General features: G+C 39.0%; 1 protein-coding gene across 4 annotated transcripts in view; it reads right to left on the bottom strand.

Moving 5' to 3' along the window:
- Positions 1-27,317, bottom strand: part of zfyve9a (zinc finger, FYVE domain containing 9a) — a 228,504-nt gene extending 201,187 nt beyond the window's left edge. Inside the window, exon 1 of one of the 4 annotated variants that reach the window (XM_048260472.1) lies at positions 27,147-27,317. The gene's annotated coding sequence lies outside the window, so the exon portion shown is untranslated. Of the gene's footprint in view, positions 1-19,856; positions 20,216-27,146 lie in introns of those variants that run through there. The other 3 variants (XM_048260453.1, XM_048260462.1, XM_048260481.1) reach the window with 3 other exon arrangements.
- Positions 27,318-27,975: the final 658 nt, after the last annotated feature.

Genomic DNA, 27,975 nt, shown 5'->3' with positions numbered 1-27,975 from the left:
ACATTATTATAATCAGGAAGTAACAATAGAATGTCAGGAGTAATTGGCATGGTCAAGAGGCGAGTTCTGCTTTTTGGATTTTTATATAAAAAGCTTTGAATTGGACATCATCAATCGTGGCCAAATTTTAGTGTCTTATGGTGTGACATCATTTGCCTAAAAAAGTAGCTATTTTCCACAAATATTCTTCATGAATTCTTAAAAAGCACTGCTGCCATGTGGTCAGTTGCATGCTAAATAATAGTTAGCTGTATTTAACTGTCTAGAAAATTAGCTTAACTGTCAAAATGTCATATAGTGTGACGCTGCATCATATGGTGTGACAGCTTTATTCAAGTCACACTATATGACATTTCTGTCACACCCTATGACCAAATTGCATTTTTACATAAAAGTTCTTGTAAAAACATTATTTAAATTCAGATATTATATGTTTTTTTTTTGTTAAATCTGTGATAATTGGGAAAAAAATGTATCTGTACAATTCATATTTCTCATACTTTTTTTCTTTTATGTTACCATGCCATGTAAGTTTAAAAAATAAATACTAAACTTTCATCTATTTTGCTGTTACACGCATACACCATTCATACAGTGACTTCAAAATTCATTATTAATGATTTTATTGTCATTAAAAACCCTGTTTTGCTCTGACACATGGTGGAGTGGTGCAGTTCATCATATGTATGTGACACCATGTCATTTGGTGTGACATTAAATAATGTCACAAAAAAAGACTTTATAATTGAAAAATCATTAAAACATCAATAGCACACAAAGGAAATGGTCTCTGCAAGAACCTCAAGAATTTTGAGTGAGTTCTTACAAGAAATATTAGAATTAAGCTAAAATATCTGGTTACACTTAGGAGCATTCTCCACCTTGACAAAATAACTTGTTAAATTTTAGGTTTTTCTTCTAAATATTCACAAGGAAATGTTGCATATCAAAGCAAACGTGATTAAAATGTACAGTGACATAAATTAAAAGTAAAAAAAGTATCTAATTTTCATTTTATTTCAAATTATTTTCACGTCACACCATATGACAATTTTAGGCACTAACATGACAAATTGACATATAAATATATATTTCACTTTTTTTTTTCCAAAAAAAAATATATATTAGTCAAGTTTAGAGATACAGCAACACATATAAACACTTTTTAGGGATGATATTTGAAGTTTTTTTAAATTCCTTTTTTCAGGCTTATTTGTCATCCACCCAATGTATTATATTATTTTACATCAACAAAATGTAGGAAAATAGAACAGACTGAAAATAAAGTAGGCACTGATCTTTAAAATCCTGTTTCCTGTAACCTAAATGTTGTCAGTCTTTCTTAATATTCGCAATTGGTGCACTGGCATGTTTAACTGTTAGCTGCAGTATATTGTTAGATTATGTGTAAGTTAAGTACAGAACTGACTGTGCGCCCAAATTTTTGTCTATGCTCCTAATTTTTTTAACTTGGGCGCACAAGTTAATTTGTAAGAATTTGTGTCACATACTTTTTGAATGAGAAGCCCTCAAAGGTGATGATGTCTTTTCACATTATGAATTTATAGCCATTTTCAAAGCTTTCCAGAGGGGAAAGTACACAAGATACGTCTGATCCGATTGGATTTTTTAATTCAACAGGAAAATGTACTTCTATTCACATAGTTTCACTAATGTGTGTGAAATACCAAAAGAGCCAATAATGCTGGAAGTTGAACAAAAAGGATTGTTCACCACAATGCTTAAAATGACTTGAAGTTTCAAAGGGGTGTAGTTTTGCAACGATTAGTTATACAGAAATACTATTTAAGATCTATGCATGGATTTGGTCTACAAACACCTGTGATTTTTCAGGTTTTTTCGGAGAGGGTCACCTGCCAAATTGCGCTGAAATTGGGTGATTTCACACGGAATGACCCTTTGACATGTCAGTTAGCCTACTCATTTGCACCACTGGTTAGATGTAATTACGGTATTTCACTCGTGCAATGACAATAAGGTTGAATGTAGGGTTACTCTAATCTAAAATCTTAGAAATATGAACTAAACGTGAATTAAATCTTAGTGGAATAAAATCTTCAGCATATCTTCTACTTATTCAAAAATAAATTAACTGACTTCCAATGCATGAATAAGAAAAAATAACAAAAAAAATCAATGGCATGACCTGTCTTCCTGATACCCATTGAAAAGTCTAACTGCATGGAACTGCATGGAACCCCTGTAGCACCAGTGCTACTTGCAAAAAAAGTTAACGTACAGCCCTGCTTCTATGTTGTAGGCCTACTATTTAAATTAAAGATAAGATAAAAAAAATTCATTGAGCTGCACTTTTTACTCACACAGCCTTTCCTTGCCCCGCCCGCTCTCTCTCGTAACGAGCCAGCTGCTTCTCCTCTGCATGTGCATTTAACAAAATATTCACGATTGTTGAAGGATTGTTGTTGCCACATAGAAGCACTGCATAGAACACAGTGGGCTAAATTTCTATTAAATCCGCTTAGCATCGTGACCATGCTGCGCAAATTTGTTCAAAACTGCTGCATTAAAGTTAAAGTAAACTCTGCTAAGGTCTTATCACAACATAGCACATTGAGGAGACTAGTTACAGTATGCAATCAAGCAGTATCTCAAAGCTAACGTTAGAATACTGTTTGGATGTCAAGTTTAGCATTCTTACTTGCAGCTGCTTGTATTCGTTACTCATGCAGGGCTCATTTTATTGACTGAATGTTTGCAAAATCCCGATGTAAATGGAAAAGAGTTATCCAAGACTCAAAAGTGCTTGTCCAAAGGAGAAGAACAAACCGTTATTTGAACTAACTACGTTATGAATTGCATCCACACATCAGCAGCCTTTTAACTGTGTTAATGTTAATTGCAAGGATTCCCACACGAACGTCTTAAAATGACGCACTCAATTAGACATACACTACTGAACTTTATTGAATGCTACCTCTGACTAAGAATGCATTACTTTGCACTTGTATAGTCTTTTATTTTGGAATCTTAAGAGCAATAAACATATATTGCAATGTTAAAGAATTAATGTTTTTTCATTCAGATATGTAAATAAACATGTATAAGTTGCTATTAGTGAATTAATGGGGAGATAATCGATAATCGAATCGGACTGAAAAAATGAATCGTTAGATTAATCGATGCATCGAAAAAATAATCGCTAGATTAATCGTTTAAAAAATAATCGTTTATCCCAGCCCTATTCACCAGTGTTTTGATTTTGGCCTACAGAACGTTCGGTAACAATCCTACAAATCGCACCTTTAACACTGCGCCAAGAACCAGTCACTTCCCAGCGATATCGGTAAACATTTGAGAAAGAAACACCTTAGTTTGTCATCTAACGTCCATGATCAGTCATACTGATAACGTTATTTTCAAACTGACGCAAGTTAATAACATTCACACCGCATATTTAAATGTGTAGTTAACATTAGGTTGGCTGTGAAGTTTATTGCACACATATATTTAATTAATTGGTATTACTAGTGGTGTTAAGTGTCTGATTATATGCTTTGTAATGTTGTAAAATTGTCTGACTAACTTTATTGTAACTTTCTTTTTTTGCAGGTATGGGTGATGGCTGAATGTACTGGAGGTGGCGGCAAGGTGGTCTCCATGGTCTACATCGGTATGCCTACGTGAAGTGGTTTTGCTGGGGTGGTCTGAGGTGGCATGTCCTCCACCTTTCTCCAAGTCCCCTGACATCCATCTCCCTGACATCATCACCCACTGTCACTGGATAAACCTGAAGCCCCTTATACATGGGACATGGCACAGTACCACTACGTTCTGAAAACACATGACTTTCAATAACTTGCGTGGCACCAAGAAAGGTCTGCCGCTGCTCTGAACCTTCAGTTAATGTGACATGATTCATTCTTGAGGCTGTACACATCACTTTGTTTCTGTTTTCTTTATTGATGTCACCCAAACTTCAACTTTCTGTATGCCCCTGAACTCACACAAATTGTAAATTGCAATGCGCCATTTAACCAGTGGTGTAGTCTAGTTAGCTGTAGTAGTGGGTATACTGTGAGCAACCCCAACTGTTATTAAATACGTATCCTTGCCTATTTTAAATAGGTACACTGAGATGATGATGCTTTTTAAATGGGTTTACTGTGTAGTCCTGTGTATCACGTAGACTATACCACTGCATTTAACTGCTTTGGTATTTAAAAGTCAGAGGCCATTGCTTAGTATTTAACAGTAGCCTTCACAAAGATGTAGAATTTAGAAGAATATTAATATCAGAATAATTATTGGTTGATACTAAATCAATATTGAATTTTTTTTTTTCTTTTGTTTGATATATCATTCAGAATGCTGCAACACGACTAGCCCTCAATCAGCCAAAGAGGACACATTGTAACTCCTCTCCTAGTTACTCTCCATTGGCTCCCTAGAGTAGCCAGAATTAACTTTAAATCTCTCACTTTGGCCTATAGGACACTGACTGGATCTGCTCCTTGTTATTTTAATTCAATGATCAAGACCAGTCTTAAACGCTAGGTCAAATTCAAGACTCAGTGGTTCAATGTTGGTGGAATGAGTTGCCCAGTGCTCTTCGTTCTTGTGATAGTTTTTGGTCTTTTAAACACTTATGCGTTATGGTTTGTATGCAGTAGTACTGTTTTATTTTCATTAGGCTGTTGATTAATTTGACATTGTGTATTATTGATATTCTCCTTGATGTAGTCTTACCATGTTATTATATTATTGATTGAATGGGCATTATTTCTTATTATTGCTCCCCCTCATTTTCATTGTTTATTTCATTAGGCTTTTGATTGATCCCTGTTTTAAAGGAATTATCCGGAGTAAAATGCATTTTAGATCAATTTACGGATGATTGGGAGTACATACGTTGAGTTGACATCCAAATTATGTCATTCGGATGTGTTTTGAGAAAGTTCGATTTTACCGTTTTTAGTCAAAACTTGTTAGCCTGGAAGTGGCATGTCATTTCGCTGCTACAAAACACTATTTTTATACCTCTTCTACAGTTCCAAACAACATTACACTTACGTGGTAGTGAGTAGAGGGTCCCTAAAGCCAAACCGAAGTATCCCGAGGTCTTTATGTGGTCGGATAGAGAGTCCAGAATGAATTTCATCAAGCCAGTACCTTTCCGGAAATGTTGCCATCTTTGCTGCCATCTTCAGGGGAAAGTCCGTAGGAGTCGATTGCTGAGTGTGGAGTAACACGCTCTGGAAATTCACAATTTCGTCGCCGTTTAAAAAAAAAAAAAAAAAAAAAAAAAACATAGTCCAGTCCATACAACTTCATTTCAATTTCGAAAGAAATACTGGACTATGTTTAAAAAAAAAAAAAAAAAAAAAAAACCGCGACGAAATTGTGAATTTCCAGAGCGTGTTACTCCACACTTGAGGCTTTTTTCGAATAAAAAGTTGTTGATACAGAAATAGTTTTAGGTGAGAAAAGTGACACGGAAAGTTGGCTACTTGGCCATTGAAATACATGGGGATGGGCGGAGTTACACATTGTACTGCAGCCAGCCACCAGGGGGCTCTGGACTAACGCTCGCATCACTCTTAACAGACGGCACACTGTCCAGTTCTATATGGAGTGTCCCAGTGACGCCACTTCCATTTGCCTCCATGGGACCTATCTTTCAAAAAATTTTGAACGCCAGTCTATGGCGAAAAAGAAATTATTTTCTGGTCCCGGTTGACTTGTGCCTTGAATTACCCATATGATGTTTGTCAATTTTAAAGACAATTTTTCATGTAAAGAGATTTGCAGTTTGTTTCGTAACTATTGAATTACAGCATTGTGAAAGATCGTAATTCCAATGACTACAAACCCATCAGTCGCGCTAGAGACGTTAGCTCATTCACAGCCACACTAGATTGTACAAGCATACCAGCAACAGGTCTTAATTGGGCTTTCCTTGCCGATGAAAATACCATGAGTCAGAGGATTAAACACATCAGGTAAGTTGTATTCGTCCATAGACTGTACATTAGACTGTACTGTTAAGTGACATAGCAGGCAGCAAGATGCAACCGTTAACTAGCATAACAGCTAATCTTATCGTTAATTACGTTGGTGACGTACATAGTTCGAGACGAGAGATGTAAGTCCACTGAGCGGATTCGCACAAAACCAACATAACTTTTGAAGTCTATCGAACAACAGTACTTTCTTGACGTGAAAAATGATCTTTTAAATTCACACACATCATATGTGAAATTCGTGGCACAATTCAAACTGGACCAAAAAATAATTGTTATCTCTCCATTAACTCCCGTTCATAGTTTTTTGAAAGATGGGTCCCTTGTAGCGGAAGTAAAACGGAAGTCACTGGGACACTCTATACAGTCTATGCCCAATAAACGGCTCTGGGCATTCGTAAACCACATTTCAAATACGAGAAAATGTACAAATAGTTCCCAGACCCCATCTCAATGAAATGAGGTTTGGCGTTAGCCAGGCTAGGCCCATTTACTAAATTGTGTCAAATGAATGCACTCCAATTAATGCACTATTTACTAAAATGAGCGCATAATATACCAAATTCTATGCACAACCTAGTAAAATGAGATCATAATGAGAGATCAGAGTGCACAAGTTGGTCAAATGAGCGCACATTCTCCGTATTGAATTAATGTAGCCTACCATTCTAATAATTTTCTATCAGGTGCAAAACAAGAATCATTTCGATGCAAAAACCCTTACTAAAGAACTGTTTGTAGCCTATATTCTACTCAAACCAGTGGCGGCTGGTGGTATTTTTTTCTAGTGAAGCAGTTATGAAATTATGACACCCCCTTCCGGAAACGAACATTGCACCTAACACACCTGCCAAAGTTGGTGAGGTTGAATGTATGAGACACATGATGACATTGAACTGTCTGCAATGACATAAACAAAAGCTATGTTGTTTGATCAGTCAGAGAGCTCAGAGTAATTTGTTGAGAAATCAAGACCTGTTTACCACCATCTCAAAGTACAGGCCACAAATGGGGTGTAGTAGGCCTAAGACTGGACAAGACAGTAAACAAGGTTTATGTATTATTATTATTGGGGGCCAAGCAGCGAAGCTGCGAGGCAACCCATAGTGATTCTATGTGTTCTTATTATTATTATTATGAACGAAACACTCATTTGCCATTGAACCATACAGTAAAAAGTTGGGAAATTTGGCACATTGATTCGGTATAGGTCATATGATTAATTTCACTAAGTTTCATGTCAAGTGCTCTAGCGCCCCCAATGTGTCAGATTTTGCATTACATCTATGCGCTTAAAGTTTCAACCATACAAATTGAGGTATACTTGGAATCCTTGGATGAGACTGAACTCAACGCACCCCATGACGTCAATTTCCGCCACGTTGGATTTTCCGCCATATTGGATTTAATCAAAAACACTTAAAAGCAATCAAAGGTCATAAAGTTTGTCCGATTTTGACAAAACTTGGCGCAGATGATCGTCCAAACCAAACTCAGTACATGGGCTCAAGACCCAATAAGGAGGAGACTCAATAAATTTGATGACTTTTGACCTATAGGTGGCGCTATAATGAGCAAAATTACATTTTGGCCTGTAACGGGTAATGTGTTTGAAATTAAAACTTGCTATTGGTGTCTGTTAGGCCATCCTTAAAAATATTTTTGTTTGCAGTAACAGCCAAAAAAAAATAAAAAATGGGTCGGTAGGTAGGTCAATATATTTTTTTTCAAGATTCAAAGTAAAAAAAAAAACTTCAATTTTGGTCATGGTGATTACGTAGGAATGAATTTACACAAATGTGCATATCGTGACATAACTGACTGGGTCTTCAACCCGTGCCTTCAGACGCACCATTGCAAACCTCATTCTGATGCAGGTTATATAGACCAGCCTTTCTCAAACTTCTTTGACCTGAGGCCCGGTCATGGCAGACTTTTGGGTCATAGGGCTCATCTACATGTACCCAGAAAGAAGGCTACAATAGCTCTTGGCCACGTTATATTGAAATTTGACTATACAATACTCAATGCTATACAGTGTATTATACAGTCTCTGCTCTGTTTCTAAGGAAGTTCCAAAAAACAACGTCGTTCTATTAAGTTTCGTTAAATAAATAAATAGCCTTCCAACAGGTTGAAGCGGAGTTTTGATACCAACGTTATCGATTAGTTTCAGTTTCTCTCAGCAAGAGACGCGCATTGAATGAATGCTCATACCACCACTTAATTGTAGGGCTCCATGTTTAATGACATCGATAGCAGAAACGTTTGTTTTTTTTTTTTTTTCGTCGATCCGCGGTTTTTCTTGATCAACTGCGCAGCAAATTATCAGATGAAGCACCGGGCCTAATTTCACTCCACCGACTCAGCGGACCAGCAGTCTCCATGTTGCGGACCCATATTTTGAGAAATGCTGAATAGACCACAACCAATTTCAATACTCCGACACGGTCACCACTAGACTAGGGGGAGAAGGGATGAGAAAAGATCTGGCCACAGTTCTTTCAGAACTTCGTGCCAAGTAAAAGCGTTATCAGTTTGTGTGAATGAAACAAAGCGTAGGCCATAGTGTGACATGCGTAAAACCAATGGTGTAGAGATGACGCCACAGGTTTTTTTTTAAGTAAGCCACGTTTGCATGTAGGCAATTTATATTCACAATACTTGGGCCTACTAAAAGAAATATTATTTTATTGCATTTATATTGGTTGTTTAGAGTAAAAAAAACAATCGGTCGGTATTAACGCAAGTTTACAACCGGCAAGTCGGTCGGACTAAAAGGGGAAAAAAATAAATATTTGGGTCGGTTCTAAATTGAGAGGGTCGGTCGGGTTACGGCAAACAAAAATATTTTTAATGATGGCCTTAATGTTAATGTTAATGTACTAGTGGTGTCTGTGGGAGATCCTAAGGCCGACAGAGGTGAATTTGTGACGTCAACGTAATTGATCTGACTGCCATATTGGATTTAATCAAAAACACCTAAAAGTTTTCACAGGTCACAAAGTTTATCCAATTTTCATGAAACTTGACGTAGATGATCGTCAGACCATGACTCATAAATGTATTGCTCTTCGGAGCCATATATGAAACCTGTCGCCCGTGACAACCAATCAAGTTTGGCGGCAAAGCCGCCAAACAGGAAGTGAAGTGATATCTCAGCAATGCATTCACATATCAAAACCAAACTAGGTATATGCGCTCAGGACCCAATCAGGAGGACACTCAAGAAATGTGGTAAATTTTGACCTCTATGTGCCGCTATAATCACAGGAAGTGGGCTCATATTTCTTCAATGCTTTCACGTATCGAAACCAAACTTGGCTCATTGAATCGGGAGCACATCCTGAGGACATACAATAATTTTAGCGACCTTTGACCACTAGGGGTGCTATAATTTGCAACACTTATCGACACCAAACTTGGTACCTGGACTCGGGACCACATCCTGAATAAGGACAATACATTTAGTGACCTTTGACCACTAGGGGCGCTATAATTAGCAAAACTTTCTCGTATCGACACCAAACTTGGTACATGGACTCGGGAACACATCCTGAAGATGCACAATATATTTAGTGACCTTTGATCACTAGGGGCGCTATAATTATCAACACTTTCTTGTATTGACACCAAATTTGATATGTGGACTCGTGACTACAACCTGAGGACGCAAAATACATTTGGTGATGTTTGAGGTGTGCGTGTCTGTGGGGAGCCATTGGGGTGTGTGGTGGAGGAAGTTTATCTGTGTATATGTGTGTCTGTGGGACGGGGGGGTTAATTGGGTGTGTGTATAATGTAGCAACATTGGGTTGCCATGACAACTCCTGCTCAACTGCTTGGCCCCCACATTGCTGCTTGCAGCTATATTTATTATTATTATTATTATTATTATTATTATTATTATTATAAGTTTGCATATTTTTGTTAGACATATTGCTTGCAAAGACTAGGCTATCTATGGCCATGCCCCCAAAAAAGAGCATCTCCACTTTAGCACTAATTAGTGACTAGGTAAGTCTCTATATACTGAAAACAATACCAACTATATTTTCTGATCTTTATATAAGATGAATAAAACTTGGTTAGACTGTATTAGATAAGCAGTTTTTGCAGTGTAGCCTATTAATGCCAAGTTGTTGATGTCCACATCTTGAAACAACAACCTTCCAATAGGCCCTATTCTAAGCTACTAATTATGCCCCATAAGCAATGTCAAATTCAGTAGCCTATTGAGACACATTCTTGCCTCTGGGATACATTAAGAAATTATACCATGACTGCTGCTCTGGCATATGTTTGACCAATCGGTTTGTTTCGGTCACAGCCTTCCTTCCAGAAGTAAAAATCCACTTGACATTTGCCTCTTGATACACTGAAGAATCCTAGAATTTTTTTCTGAATCAATCAGTGTCTATTTCGTTTTTAAATGGTAATTGAAATTTAGCTTCAAGTAGATTGTTCTGAATTGTCTTTGACAAAATTGAGGATTTAAAATGGGAAGCCAAGACGTTATAACACATCCATAACATAGGCTAATGTTATCATAACACATCAGTGAACTTACAGGATGGCTACGTTGAGAAGCTGCATTTTCTAATGCATAGCCTACTTGGAACAAGTTTATCCTTACCGTAGCACCCACAAACTGTGTTAAAGCCTGTGGTGCAGGGTTTTTTTTTTTGTCTTTCCTGGCAATTTTCTAGTTGGTAATAAACATTTAAACAATTATCCATTGTATTTGATGTTGTAAAGTATCACAAAAAAGAAATATAATAAGGAAAAGTAGGTAATATTTTAGCGGTTAGCAACAGGTTTGCGATCATTCTTATTTCTCCCACAATGCATTCCATGGCGTCACATGAGGTATTTTCGTTGTGGGACGACAGAGGAAAGGCCTTGATACCATTGAGAGAGACGACGATTAACTTAGTGAGAGTAGCAGCTAGTGAGAAAGTAACAGTGTCAGATATATAAGTAAATATAAAGATAGAGATAGCCTAGATAGATAGATATATAGAGGTAGATAGAGATATAGATAGATAGATAGATAGTGAGAGAGAGAGAGAGAGAGATAGCATAGATAGATAGTAGTGAGAGATAGCATAGCATCATAACATAGATAGCTGATGGAGAGAGGGAGAGAGTAGATATATAAATAAATAGATAACATGGTTTACTACTGTGTTTTGTGCCAGGTGCAAGAACTCCAGCAAAACTGGACTTAGGGTCCATTGCTTCCCCAAGGACAAAGGGATCTTCGAAGCTAGGTGCAATTTGTCAAGGTTAGGTGGGCAGATTTTTCAGCTAGCTCTGTCACCGCCTTCTCGAGAATATGCAGCTGGCGCATTTCAAGGAGGAGGATTACCACTCAGGGGATGCCAAGATGGTCTCACTTGGTTTAAAGAGTGAGAGGATGCATGGTTCATTCCTACCGCTGTGCCGTCTGTGCATGCAAACCTCTCTGACTGCCCTGTCGAGGTCCAGAGACACCGTCTGCAAGCGAGATATTGTCACGGTAAGCATCATGCTAATGTTCAAAAGCTTCTTGGCGTTAGCTAGCGCTGTGTGTATTTTGCATACCCGTGTTCCCTTTGACACAGCCTCCACTACAATCGTGATCAGTCTGACATTAGAGGATATTTCGTGATTCCACGAAAAGTAAATGTCCATATCGTCATGAAAGCATCATGGCTAGCGTTGGGATCAGTGATCATCAAGCAGCTTTCACAACTAAACAGTGTGTTTGTGTTAGACTGATACGGTTCTCTTTCACATATATTTGGCCATGACCGTGTCACCAGGGCTGTAGTGGAGGCTAACGCCAAGTAAACACAGTTTACCCACCTCTGACATTTCAGAAACAGTTTATCCACTTCTCACTTCAGAGTTTAGCTACCTCCCAATACAGTAAATGCACTACCTCATAGAGTTTATGCACCACATGCACTCTAGACATTTATTACCACTAGTATTGATGTAAACATTTAACAGTAACCTTCAACATCATCAAATATGTTCTGAATGTCTTTCATGTATTTTTAAAACATCGAGTAAGCATATCAGGGTCCACTGTACTGTAATCTTTTTTCTCTTGTATACCCTCTTCGCTGACCTTTTTTTTTATATTTGTTTTCACAAGATGTTGACAGCGCCTCCAGACAGGAGACCATGGACAGTGTGATACTGGGGATCAGCCCTTGCCCACCTCCACTTCTGATGCTGGGACACAGGTGTACCAGGCTGGCTTTAGTCTGTTGGTTTGTGATGTCATCATATTTGAGTGTTATACTGTATTGGTCATGTGTGTTTCATTCAAGTTTCTTTTTTTACATATCTAGGTCGGTGTATCTTTCTTTCTGTCCCTTTCATCTCATTTGGTGGTGGTTCCCTGCATGTTGCATGTTTTGTTTTGTCTTTGTGTGCTGTTGCTTTGTTTTATACTTTGTACAAAATCATTACTTTTTCTCGTCTTTGTAAGTGGTAATAATTGTCGCTGTACCCCATTCAAGGGGTGCTGCATGTCTGCTCCTCTGTCTGTGTGCTTGGATTTTCTTTTTTGTTGTTATTTGCATGAAATTTCTTGTATGTAATTCAAAATAATTTACCAATCATTTTACCTGTGCCTTGTCAACTTCTGTGTGCGGTGTTATCTGGGCTCACTGTGTGTCTGCTTGATGTGCTTTTGCATGTATCACTGCATGTATGCATGCATGAAATATCATGGGTTTGTGTGTGAGAAAGGGAACCATCAGCTGACCCTCAGGTAAGACCACAATATTGCACACGTTTCAAGGCCTAGCCCTTCATCAGTGTTCCTTGTATGTTTTGTGCCTAACCATTTTTTTATACAGATTTGTTTACTTCCAACCTGTGTCTTTGTCCTTGTTCAGTAAATGTTTAAATGTTCAGTAACCATTACAAGCAATGCCAATAAACTGTTTTTTTTTTATCAAAATTCATGTGTTCTGTGTACTTTATAACAGTTTAAGGGCAATGGAGCGATCACAACAGAATAAGCATAACAATTATTTTTATTCATTTTCATCTAAATGAGGCCATTGAAAGCCCTGATAGGTCTGGTCACCACTTAGAGGCTTCCTTATACTCCTGCCTAAAACCCCATAAGCCCAGCGTATAGCCTGCCTGTACACAGTGTACCGGTATTGCATAGGGATAAGTAGGAAAGATTGTTCAGTTTAAAACTCTGTGAGTAGGTTGAAGAAGTCATTTTAAGCCTGTGTCTTATGCATGTTTATTGTGTATGCAACACATCTCTCTCCTATAACTGTTGGTTCAAAGAACTCAGTGTAAAAAGATTGGTAAAGTAAACATAAACCATGAACATACTCGTGCGTGCTGGCTTGAAGGGGACCATGATCTTGCCTGAAGTGTGAGTATGCTACATTGTAGCACAAACGGATTCAGGCAGTATGCCTCAAATCCAGGGGCTATGTTAGGCACGTTATTTGCTGGCAGCGGGGTGAGCAGCCTCGACCAGCGACCAAAACAGCGCCCTCCCTACAACACAAGCTCTCCACCACAGTTTCCATGGGACGACACGCCCACACAGACACCAATTTGCTAAACACTGACACAGACACGCTTTTATTACTCTCTCCGTAAGCGGTACCCTGACGGTGTCAATGACAATGTCAATCACGGGAAAACTAGCACTATAATCACACTGAAGACACGACCAGCCTACTCGGCCGGGCTACGCTTTGCAAACAACATTTTCACCGGAGAAAGAGTAGTTCTAGCCTGAAAGCTTAGAAATAAACACTAGGGGTTCACAGGTGGGTCAAGCTACATCTAGCATAGCCTTCTATTTCTAGAACTTCTGACTAAGTTTAGGGTACTTATCTGAGCCAACGACATAATCACTGTCACTAGATATAAAGAAAACGTTGACTTCCACTTTCGACAGTAAAAAAATTGTTATTGTAGGCCTACCCACTGCTATTCATAGACTAGCTCCAGCGCTCGTTGCTGCTAGCAACTCACCAGGACACTTCACCAACTCTCCAGTGATTCTCCTCTGACCATGCATTAATTTCTCTTTGATGGCCATCAGCTGTGGGTATTTCCCCATTAAGCCCTCACACGCCTAACAGGTTCCAAATTATATGGGCCATCATAAATGTTAACTGTGGGTCTTGCCTAATCTTCCTCATCCCAGTTAGACAGTGCTAGTAGTAGCTGCTATAAGGCTGAGGCTACTTCCACCAAAGATCTTTTTTTTTTTTTTAGTATAGGCCTATTTTTTGGGCTTTTTGCCTTTATTTGTATAGGACAGTGAATAGTGAGACAGTAAGTAAGTGGGAGAGAGAGATGGGGTGGGACAGGGATATGACCGCAGGTCGGATTCCTTCTTATCTCTGCTTCCACCGATAGACTGTAAAAAATAGCTTCCACCACGTCTACCTAATATGACGTCATCGCCGAATAAATAAAAAATAACCGTTACTAACCAAAAACTACAAAAACTGGACTTTAACACCATTTTGGAGACATATCTAACTTTATATACATATCTTGAGTGCTTAATGTACCCATTAATTGAAAGTGTTGTTTAACCTGCACCACAGCCTTTAATTTCACAAGAAGTCTCTTGGTCTCCCCTCTGCATTCACTCATAGGTCCTCATTTAAAAAAACTAAAGAATCCTGGAAATTGCGGTCAACGATGTTCATCGCCTGAAACTTCCTTCGAATCCATCTTGCTAGGACTTAGCGAGTCACTAACGTTAACTGTGGGGAGACGGCTAGCAAGCTTTCCACCTAGCTTATGTTAGAAAACACAGAGCTACACACAATACTTCTAAATAAAACGTTCTCCCCTACACAGAAAAAAATCTGTGTACCTTACAAAATGAATGATCAATTGAAACGGAAAAAATCCACGAGCCGCCTGGGGTTTCACTCGATTTACATTGAAGTCAATGGGGAAAGATATCTATGGTAGTGAAGCAAAACGAAAAGTTGGTGAAGCAGTCTGATTCACTGTAATTCTCTGTTCCACCGCGGGTGACTGATGGCGCTGTTGCCCGTACGTGGACATTCATGTATTCCATCGGTGATGCAAGAATACTGTGTGTCCGAAAATAAATCGGACATAGGCCTACAGTATGCTGAACATCTGAGCAAGAATAGCCTAAAATAAATCGGACATAGCCTACAGTAGGCCTAATAAATAAAAATCACCATTTAAACAAACAAAATTGAATGTCATATTACTGTACCCTGCACATAAAGGCTACACATTTCCACAGCACCAGAATCCGACCGAATGCCTCCCTCAACCCCTTCCACAATCGGCCTTCCACTATTATTTGCGATGGCCAACTCTTCTGCTACTGTAAAACACTCCTTACAATAGTGTTCAAAGACACCTTTTTTTGTTAGCTGTAAAACAGAGGCAAAATGAAGGCTATAAGCATACTAGGCCTACATGTTTTCATAATTAAGAAATATTATTGCAAGCTATAACTATATAAACCTACTATTCTGAATAATGTGTTTGCGTTTCATTTTCACCTGCTGCCATGTGCGTTTGGCAATGGTGTTGCATCTGAAATGTTCACAGGATTAGGCAAACACTAAATCAGTCAATGGGGGCTTCTTAAACATTCAATTATCCTATTACTGTAATCTATATGCCCACTTCTAAATTGTGTTGCATCTGTAGGCATTTCTATGAACTCAAAATAGGCAATTTAATTATTTCAACTAATTTCAGACATTCCGCAAGCTATTAATCCTCCGTAACACATATTTGAAGAACATGTGAAAATAAAACTTTATTTTTAGGCATTTAGGCTACCCGATTTGCAATACCTTGCCTTGCTTTGTTCACTGCCGGCGATTTGATTTGATTTTTGTGGTAGAGTGGGTTTTAATTCCTCATAACTTGGCATAATAATTGTGCATTCCTCATCCGTAAAATAAGGTGATCGCGTCATCATTGAAAGTGGTGACTTGCGCTGCAACCCGCCCCTTTTATGTGAACACGCACAAACTCCAATTAGTTTAACCCCGGCTCAACAAATCAACTTCATAATCAGCGTCGTAGTACCAATTAACACCACTTAAAATAACCAGGTTTTGTCAACCCCGGTTTAACAAAGTAACCCTGGGTTACATCTGGGTAGGTTAAGCCAAAGTCCTTTTAGGCAAGTCCCTCCACTCGGCGGCCATATACCAACGTTTTATGGGCACTCATCGGGCACAGTCTTTGGGTCGAACTGCTGGCGCGGCGCCAAGGCTTCACGACACCAATCTTGCTCCAGCGGCGAGATCACAACACATGATTGGCACGATGTCTTCACAACACACCATATGATTGGCTCAATGTATTCACATCAGACCACATGATTGGCTCAATGTATTCACATGTCGACGTTTTGCCGAGGAAAGGGTGGGATATGTGTAGATAACGGCCATATTGGCGTGACAAACTAGCCCCATGCATTTCTATGGAGGTTTTTTTGAGTGCTGTGTCTCCACATTAGAAAGTCTCTGGTTAAGCTCCCTTCGTAGTACAGGCCCCAGGAAAACAGTTCGTGTTAGCAGAGCCCGTCTACGGAGAGCCTCCCCACTCTCTATTTATCCCATACAAACCGAATTTGGCTGCAGTTCACCAGAGTTCACCTAGATGGCGATCGTGGGCGAGTCCAAAATACATGGGGTCCTATGGAGCTACATGGCTACATTTATTGTTTTCACCCTCAGATTTTATTTTATTTTTCGCAAAATGGATATGGATTATCAATCAAAAGTGAAATAATCCGGGAGTCATGTCCTTTCGTTTTCTTACAGGTTGGGTGGTTGTTGCCCATAACACGCTAGCATTGATGCTATGCTATGCTATGATCATGCTAATGAATGACATCATTGACACGTTTGACAGGCTTTTTAGAACAATTAAGTGACTTTAAAAAATATAATACTCAACCAAGTGTATTGTCTTTGCCTCCCCTTTCTAATACAATATTCAAATTATTTGAAAAAAATATATATCCCGAGAAAAGTGGATTATGAGGGGTACAGCTCCATAGACCTCCATTCAGTCTGGACTCGCCCGCGAGCGCCCCTAGATGCAGTACCACACCGGAAGCGTTCCGAGAGTGAAGGTTCTCCCCTTATAGAGTGTCCCAGTGACTTCCGTTTTACTTCCGCTACAAGGGACCTATCTTTCAAAAAAATATGAACGGGAGTTAATGGAGAGATAACAATTATTTTTTGGTCCAGTTTGAATTGTGCCACGAATTTCACATATGATGTGTGTGAATTTAAAAGATAATTTTTCACGTCAAGAAAGTACTGTTGTTCGATAGACTTCAAAAGTTATGTTGGTTTTGTACGAATCCGCTCAGTGGACTACATCTCTCGTCTCGAACGATGTACGTCACCAACGTAATGAAACGATAAGATTAGAAGCTAGCTGTTTATGCTAGTTAACGTTTGCATCTTGCTGCCTGCTATGTCACTTAACAGTATCTAATGTACAGTCTATGGACGAATACAACTTACCTGATGTGTTTAATCCTCTGACTCATGGTATTTTCATCGGCAAAGAAAGCCCAATTAAGACCTGTTGCTGGTATGCTTGTACAATCTAGTGTGGCTGTGAATGAGCTAACGTCACTAGCGCGACTGATGGGTTTGTAGTCGTTGAAATTACGATCTTTCACAATGTTGTAATTCAATAGTTACGAAACAAACTGCAAATGTCTTTACATGAAAAATGTTCTTTAAAATTGACAAACATCATATGGGTAATTCAAGGCACAAGTCAACCAGGACCAGAAAATAATTTCTTTTTCGCCATAGACTAGCGTTCAAATTGTTTTGAAAGATAGGTCCCATGGAGGCAAGTGGAAGTGGCGTCACTGGGACACTCTATAGAGCTGGTAAGTCCCGCCCTTTCCGCCATCCCCGCTGGACCTCTAGATTGAAAAATCGTTAATGCAAGTGAATGTGAGAAAATAATTCTTTTCTGGTCCCGTTTGAATTTTGCCATGAATGTGAACATATATTGTCGGTGAATTTTTAATATAAATTTTCGTGTAAAGATTGCTACAATTGAGCGGGTAGAAGTTTGATGCGGTTAAACTTTGTGTGAGAGCACTTTGTGGACTACAACTTGCCACTAGACGACAGCGAACTAGTTTCCCATAACAACCATCAGTTGGTCGAGATGTAGAGGGTAATAAGATCGACTTTGAACACAGTGAACCATACAACTTTACAATCACACTGTATCATAGTGTTAATGTGTTGAGTGAAGCTAGACATGTTTCGAATATTTGTGTTACCATGTGTGTTTTATTCCTGCCGTTACAAAAACTAGCATCTCAGTTAATGTTAACGATTAGAGCTAGCTCACGTCACAGGCGACATGTAGTCTTTCTCGTTATGTCTTTTCCACAACTGATAGCCGAAGAATCATATAATATACTGTCAAACTCGTAACATGAAAAATTATATTAAAAATTCACAGACAACATATGTTCACATTCATGGCACAATTCAAACGGGACCAGAAAATAATTATTTTCTCACATTCACTTGCATTGACGATTTTTCAATCTAGAGGTCCACTGGGGGTTCAGCGGATGGGCGGGACTTACCAGCTCTATTAGACATTCTCTGGTGTTAGTGACTGTATTTCTGTTTCAAAGGAGTAAAATTGGGATTATTATAAGATTTTTTTTGTGTTTTGTTTTTTACTTTTTTTTTGTGAATCACTGCTTCACCTGTAGTCTTATAGAAGCCTCATCTGACTCAAACCAAACAACTCTGAAATGTATTAAACTAAACTGGCAGATATCACAGAAAAAATACAGTATATTGTATACAGTATATTAACATCACAAGCAGCTCCAGAAGCACATTATTGCTGGGTTTTTTTCTGTCTCAGCATTTGTTTCAAATGTCATTCCATAATAGTAGCCTAGCCTGGTTGTTTACTTGCACAGATGCACTGTAAAACTCAAGACATGTCAACTCACACTACTAGCGTATTAGAGGCCTACGTGACTCAGTGGCTCAAACGAAAAGTAGCCTACAGTACATTCTCTGTTGGGATAGTGATGACAGACAAACCGAGAGGAATAAATGACAGCAGCAAGGTTTCCCTCCATCTCATACGAATCGTGCATTCTTCGTTCATAGTCTAACTAACTTATTATACTGATCTGTCATGGATTTGCACTGAGTGCGTTTCGTATCAGTTCAATACGGAACGCATCTTTTTTTTACGGAACGGTTGACAACTGCTAAGTAAGAGAATAACGATTGGTGTTATGGTAACGTTAGCTAGTGAGTTATCGAAACGACACCTATGCACTTAAATGATAGCAGCAGCTAGTTAGGCTTGATACTGCCAACAGTGCTATGCAAACCTAGCTTCCAACGCTAGCTAGGTTACTGTTAACGTTACCGTTTAAATGATTACCATTCCAGATAGTTGTTATTATGTTACGTTATCATATAGTTAAACACCACAGAAAATTAGTACATTCTCGATACTGGTCTAAGTATTTGAGATGCTATACATTTGCTATACTCGTTAGTTTGTTGTCATTGAAACAGCACGTCTAGTGCATTAGAAAAAGAAATACTTCAGCTAATTCAGCTAACTATCGCTAGCTACCAACTTTCTCTGCGCTGTGCAATTCCATACACTTCACAAGAGGATTTCCTGAGACATGATGCCTGACACCTGACTATTATCTGAGGATGTCCTAATAAGTACACCGTGGCTAACATGCCACTGGTCAGATCCGTAAACAGCTGATATTCACAGCAAATGAACTGTTACGCTTAAAAAAAAACTGTAACTTACCCAAGTTGGAGTGTTGAAACCGTTCTACAGTCTATGGTTGAAACACCATTAGTAGAGTCAAAACAGGCATTCTTGATGTGTTCAACGTAATCATCTCTAACGATACACGCCCACAAATAAGAGCCGCCAGACAAGAAGAATGTGTAACGTTACGTTAGCGATAGGACAATGCAACAAGATTGCAGAGCCCGTTTACGGAGAGCCTGTTCACTTCCTACTAGTCCAGTGGCATATAGTAGAGGTCCTGGGTAAGATGTGTGCACTTCATTTAGCGGAGAATATCTCAACTGTTATAGACTAATATGACCCCATTGAACAACGTGGTATGTGTGTCAAAATCTCTACGCGGGACGAAGGTCCTGAAAATGACCACAACAGATGACACTATTATCACACTACAGGTGAATGGGACTTTTTTCCCCCTTTATAGATATCCCCATACATTTCTACCAGATTAATCTTCATATTATTCATATATATATATATATATTCAACACGATAGTACCTCTCACCTTGGTCACAAAGATGAAGGCCTTAGGACTGAACACCACCCTGTGTCACTGGATATTTGACTTCCTCACCAACCGTTCACAAGTGGTTAGAGTGGGGGGTCTGACATCTGACTCATTAACCATCAGCACTGGTGCTCCCCAAGGCTGTGTTTTGAGTCCACCGCTGTACAACATCTACACACATGACTGCAAAGCCAACAGTAGTCATACCTCCATCATCAAGTTTGCAGATGACACAGTGATCTTGGGCCTGATTAGTAACAACAATGAACAGTTCTACTTGGATAAGGTTGATGAGGTGGCACAGTGGTGTCAATCTAACAGCTTGACACTGAATATCAATAAAACCAAGGAAATGGTAGTGGATCACAGAAGGCAGCAGCAGAACTACAGTTACACCCCACTAATGATCAGCGGGCAACCTGTAGAGAGAGTCACAAGTTTTAAATACCTTGGTGTCCACATTACTGAAGACTTAACATGGACTGTTAACACTCAATATGTTCTGAAGAAGTCCAGACAACGACTCTACTTCCTTAGTCCCAGCTAAGGAAATTCAAAGTTTCTACATCCATCATGAAGGCCTTCTACACTTCAGCGGTTGAGAGTGTTCTAACTGGTAGCATCATCACCTGGTATGGGAACTCCACAGTTAGAGATTGTAGTACTCTGCAGAGAGTAGTGTGGCTCAGCTGAACGCATACTATAAGAACTCAACTCCCTGCTCTACAAGATATCTATTCCAGAAGAGTACTCCTAAGAGCCCAAAAGATTCTGAAGGACTCTTCTCATCCTAACAATGGATTATTCCTACCGCTGAAATCAAGAAGACGCCTATGTAGTCACAAAGCCAGAACTGAGAGACTCAGGAGAAATTTTTATCCCCAGGCCATCCGAACTCTGAACTCACACTACACTGACTTTGCACACATTCACTCCTCAGCACTCTCAAACATTTCCCAACTCTGAACTCACACTATACTGACTTTGCACTTATTCACTCCTCAGCACTCATGACCCCCCCACACCCACACACACACCTACAAGACTTTTAGCACTTTTACATCCCTCTCCCTATGCTACAGACCTTTTATTTATTTTCTTATTTCATCACACGTCAAAACACACACACACACACACACATCTGACTTTCTCCAAATTTTGCACACTTTTTATTTATTATTTTTGATTTCTCCTCCATCTACCCATGTCCTTGATTGCCTAGCCTTTCTGCCCCCCCCCACCCCCCACCCCAACACACACACTTACATCATCACTGTTATCACTTCACATACATACAGCACACTGCTTGCTACAGTAAGCCTCCTCTACATACTGGCTGCACACTGCCCCCCCACATACACAGCACATTGTCTTCAGGATCTTCTCCAACACACATCCTCTACATACTTACAGCACACTGCCCCCACCTACCCACACACACACTACACACACACACACACAGTCACTGCTCCACTCCCCTCCCGCCCACACATCTTCACTGTCATCACTCACATACATTACATACAGTACTCTGCTTGCAATAGTAAGTCCGAGTTCTGTACAGTTGTATATGGATGTTGTGGATTGTATCAGTCACGAATATGTCTGCTGTGTGCCTGGGTGTAATTCCTACTACAAAAGACGGGAAAAAGACAAAACCGTTACGTTCCACGGTTCCTGACAGACACCAGATTGAAGAGAGAGTGGATTTCAAAAATTAGAAGAGACATCGGTACATTTTTCCAGGTAAGTGCATAATTATCTAGCTAGCCAACCGGTTAGCTTAACCTCAGGCTAATGTTAGTTATAAAGAGAGCCATTGTGTAATGTTATCATGCTACTAGTTAGATCAAACGCAAACATGATGTCGTTTTATTTATGTATGGTAACGTTACGATGATGCCTTGATAGAAATGCCACGTCTCAAGCAGTAAGCTTGTCTTTGCTGACAGGGAAAGCCCTGGTCACTGTGTATGTAGGCTAACTGCAGCTAACGGGCAGGCTGTTTGTTGTTCGTGGAGATTAACGTTACGTCCAACACAAGTTTGTGCCAAACATTTCACTGAGCAGTGTTTTGTGCACCATGATGAGGCTGGAAAAACGTGCCTCCTGCCAGGAAGTGTCCTGTTCGCTTGGACAAAAACGACTCATAAAAGACCAATGCGAATTAGAGGGAGAGAGGTCAGTGAAAATTGTTTCACACGTCTCCTAATGTCATGTTTAGCCTAGGTCTGTTACAAAGAGTTGATTCATTCAGTTTTGCAAGAACTAATGTTTTATTATACACAGCAATGAACCTGCTGGAGAGACAGAAGATGCAAGTGTAGACCTGGCTGGAGTTGACACTGGGTAAGACACGTATAAAGTATATTGTCCATCTTGCAAAATATCACACAGCTGCTGCATAAGACATAGGCTATGTGTAGCAGCAGGGTATAACATGTAATCTCCATTAATGAAACAAATTCACTGTAGTAGGTTACATGGTATACTATACAACTTAAGTGATACACATGCAGTTGGAACTTAACGTTTTTGATTTGTCATTGTCTCTTATAGTGCAGACCAAGTTGTTAAGCCAGCACCCCACTCTGACCATGACTATGCTGAACTCTCGGTCACTGGAAGAGCAGCTAGAAGCAGCACGGAAGGAGATCGCCTACCATGCGCGGATCTACGGGGTGGCAAAGGGTGGCAGCTGCCACCCCTAGGACACAGTCTTGCCACCCCTGTTGCCACCCCATTTATGAATCAGATAATATTTTTTTAAGTATATTTTATGTTCATGCATGTTGGTCTGAGAACTGTGAGAAGGTGTGAAACCCGCACCAAACTCCTCTCAAATAGAAATCGCAGATTTAGAATCCCCTGCCCCCTCACAATGGTTTCACCCATCACCATCAGCGCAGTGACCCCCGCAAAATTTCACCAGCCCAGCAAGTGCACAGTGCATGGAACTAGATGTCAACGTCTGTACAACGAAGTGGTAAGTTTGACCACCAAGTCGAAAAAGTCCATAATCAGACCCATAGTCAGTCCATAATCAGTTAACCCGGCAACAACCTCACTGTTAGTCTACGTTATTTACATCCGCAAGACTTTGTCTCATCAAATTTTTCGATGCATCCACTTTCCCAGCATCTATGACTATCCAATTTTGGTCGACATGTCAAATCAATCTAGGATATCTAATCGGTGTCAAGCTGGGGGTTGCATTTTTCTTTTTCCTTTCTTTTCATGGTGTAAATCAATCTACACAAGTAAAAGTACTGACTGAAATTCTACTCAATCACAATAAGTAAATGTACTATTTTCAAACAAACCCTACTCAGAGTAGGCTACTAGGATAGGCGTTTGATGATGTCATAGCACATCACAAATGAAGCTTAGTGAGATTGCTTAGATTCCAGTTAAATCTTCCAGTTTCATTGGGTGATAGATTTTGTTTCGAGATTAGAGTTTGTGTTCTCAAGAAATTAACATGTTGCTTGTTCACTCGTGTTTAAGGTTGTTTCCTAATAGGAGATTTATAAAGGTACTTTAATACAGTAACTAAACATGTACTTCATTATTCACCACTTTGTGAGTGAGTGAGTAGCCTAGATTGTGAATGGCAAAACCTAATTTGGCACTAAAGATCAGGGACTGAAAACAGAATGATTTTCATTTAGGTTCGTTCTGAGCAAAAACATTATTTTACATCATAATATTAAAATACCTATATAATATTAGGTCTTAAAAATGCTTGATAGCCTAACTTCAGGCACAGAAAATGTCCTTGCTTTAAGCCTTGCAATAGCCTAACCTATGTATGGTGCTACCAACTGCATGACAGGCCTATACATATTAGCCTAGTGTCTCTGGTATTTAACAAATTGTTTCAGTAATTTAGACTACATACTTGGAAAAGGCAGTTAGATAGTGTTGGATATTAGTGTTCTTTTTTTCAACTAGTAGTTCTAGCCAATTATGCAGGGGAGATACCGATTCATAACAAAATGACGTTTTCACTTTGGAACAATTGAAATTGGTTTTGCTCCCGTTTTCAGTTACGTCCTTCCAAAAACTGTGTTCGTTTCTGGTTTTCATTTTCATTCTTTGAGCCGTTTCTAATCCCTGCTAAAGATATTTGGCCTTTAATTGTAGTGGGGATTGAAGTAAAAACCTTCCAAAGAATTAAATAATTGAATTAGATACCCATACCCAGTACTTAGTTACTGTCCACCAGTGTGTGTGTTTGCATGTTTATTAGTGAGGTGGTAGATTAATAATTACATTCTTGTTATACAATTTAAATTGTTGTATTATAATAAATCCAAAAAGAATGTTTTGACTAAGAAGGTACTTACTTGACTGAGTCTTTATTGAATCAGATGGAAATGTTTTGACAGTCACAGTCATGGTTATCATTGCAACAAACCTGCATTAGAATCTTGTTTCAATTCAGATAACCTAAATCTACTGATGGCTTATTTTGTATGACTAAATTTGTCCATATTCCTTCAAAACTCACTAGAAGACATCATTTGAGGGGTCATGTTTTTAAAAAAAAAAAAATGTCTCCAGGGGAGCATATACCCAAATCATCAGAATCTTGTTTCAATCCAAATAACCTAAATCTATTGATGGCTTATTTTATAAATGTGTCCATATTCCCTCAAAACTAGAAGAAATCATTTGAGGGGTCATTTTTTTTTAGAAAAAATCTCTGGGGGAACATACCTCCAAACCTCCCTAGAATTGCTTTTTGACACTATAATTACACAGAGAAAGAAATTCACATATTAAGACCCACATCATCCAAAACGCTCCGATTTTCCTCCCACCCTGTGTAATGTCGTGTAGAGAACAAAACATAATTGAACAAAATATTCAATGAAATCCGTAGAATTTTAAGTTTTGAATAATGTCCATGGCCCCCCTCCTGGAACCTCATGCCACCCCTTCGCCACCCCAGGCCCCTGTCGCCCACTTACGCAGGAGAATACCATCCTCAAGGCATCCTGTTTCAACTTGAAGCAAAAATGATTCATAGTTCTTGACATTCTACACTGGATTTCGGGTGAATAATTATGAAACATGAAGTCTTTTTCTACAGTGTTGTTACTATAGTACTTTCTACAGTATTAGCAATACTTTGTACACATAAAAAAACTCAAACAGCAATTTATTTTCCTTGTGCATTAACATTGTGCTGATCTCTGTATTGTACAGTAAAAATAAAAGGCGTCTATTTTCTGTTTTCTTCTATTCTATACTTATTATATTATATTTTTTATAGGACTACGAGACACAGATCATTGTTCTTGTCCCTTCAGCCAACGGCAGAGGGCATGTTTTTTGCATCTTTTAGGCATGGAGTTATGTCAGTCATGACATTTCACATTCTTAACTGGAAATTAAATAAACTGAATAGATTCTAAAGCAACACAATGTAGTTATTTTACTTGTAATGCATTTAAACTTTGGCTTTAAAAATGTTGATGCTGCATTAGCTTACAACATGGACATCAATAAGGTGAATACAGTAGCTACAGATGAAGAAATACATTTTTAATGATAGTTTATGTACATAACAATGGGGCACTTAATAAGACAGCATCAAAGTGCACTCTCTCCAGATAGTAATCCTCCTGGCACATTACAAAGAAAAATGAACCATTTTGCTCCTGTAAGAGCCATCTGTCCCATGACTTGTGAGTGATATTCATGGCCATGCTTGAAGGAAAAGGTTCTATCCACTGTTCTCAGGTATGAGCAGTTTGACTCTCTTGGTTTGGGCATTTGATTTCAAGTAGGCCATGGCCATAATCTTTTTTTACTCTGTGACAACAGTAGGTCTTGTTGGATTTGACCTTGTTAAAGAGTGACAGGTTTGGGCCCTAGGCCTAATTCTCAAGAAGGGATGTGCCACGTTTGGGGTAAGGAGGTTTTACATTTGGTTAGGGGGACTGATTTGTATCCTAATTTAGAGTAATGAGCAAAAGTATACAGGAGGCCAACAAGGTGTGAGCAGTGCCCGAGACCTGCTTCACTGGCACAGCTGGTTTGTTGAATCCGCTGATAAATTCAACCTGAAAAAAAATATATATATATATATTATATATATATAAGCAACAGGCTTTGCATATATATATATATATATATATATGCAAAGCCTGTTGCCCAGACCACACAAAGTGTTAAGTTCGTCTAGGGAAAAAATATATAGTATGCTAATTTGACATCATTAGCCTGTACCCTGTAAGCTGGCTCATTTTTAAACATACTGGGGTATGCCTTCGCCCTGACCCTGACAATATTGGCATTAGTCCCACCCTCCTCAACCCTGACTGAAAGCAGAACATAACTTGCATTAGTAGACAACTTCGCCTTTGTTAAATCTCCGCGAAAATAAGCCAATAAAATGAAAGGATAAAAAGGGAGATAAATTAAGCTACGACGTGGGTTGCACAAAAAAAACATAAACTATAACCTAGTTTGGTTAGTAAGACAGCCTGACCGGCTAACGGAGTATTCCACTGTGAAGTTTACATCTCTGTCGGCAGTTTAAGGCTAATTATAACACTTATCTCGTTACCTAGAGCTCAAAATTCAATAGTATATCCACGTGAAACGGTCTCACTGGCTACTAAAATCAGGCTGGTTTAAATACAAGCCTGAGTTGTTCTGAGGAGAAGTGACAGACAAGGCCGTGCCTTAATACAGGTTTATCGGTGCAACCCAGTTAATAAATAAAGTGGTATTAAGTTAGCAGTTAGCCATATCGTCTTACCTTTAACATCGTGGATATAACGTTCAATCCAGTTGCTGTGTATCCTTTTTTTCTTAATTCATTTAGACCTGTTCATCTGTCCATGTTTCGATTTCTTGGCATGTCAAGGCTGGTAGATAGGTTACGTTTTTGGACCATCTTGCCATAATTGGGCTAATCAACCGCCGTCATGCTATCCGGCAAAATATTCTTTGGACGCCGCTATTTATGGATTTCCGGCTCCCATTGACTTACATTGAACACATGTATACAAAACGTCAATTATGTGCTCAAACTAACGCCGCTGACTTATGAAAACCACCATTCCACTTTGATACGAAACTACATAATTGTACAACATTTATACAACAAAAATCACAGAATTTGGATCAAGTAATGTGGAGAAATCTTATGCAAAGTGTCAACCCCTAACAATGTGCCCATTGCCCAAATTTATGGTCGACTAATGTCGAATGTCAGAGTAATGACATTGAAAAAGGTACCTTAATGATACACTTTAATTTATAAAGGTACGAAGTATAAAAAGAAAAACACAATTTATCAGATGGATTACCCAAATAATTAGTAACAAAGTGTAACATTTATTCGAGGGCACATCTATTCCCAGAACTATAATGGGTGTTAAATATTCCACAACCACTAGATGGCAGCATGACACAGCACATAAAGTACACCTACGTGTCGCTGCGACCTGAAGGATGGCGTGGTTGAATATCCACTTCTCCTGCACTTCGGGTCTAATAGCGGGTGGTGTATGACCACCAGATGACGCCATTTCACTGCACCTCGGGCCTAATAGCTGCTGTAACTTCGTTTAAGTAATAAGCCT

The sequence above is a fragment of the Alosa alosa genome, chromosome 1 (assembly GCF_017589495.1).
Source record: "Alosa alosa isolate M-15738 ecotype Scorff River chromosome 1, AALO_Geno_1.1, whole genome shotgun sequence".
Classification (NCBI taxonomy): Eukaryota; Metazoa; Chordata; class Actinopteri; order Clupeiformes; family Clupeidae; genus Alosa; species Alosa alosa.
Note: the sequence above shows the minus strand (reverse complement) of the source record. Positions and strands in the feature narration are given on the sequence as shown.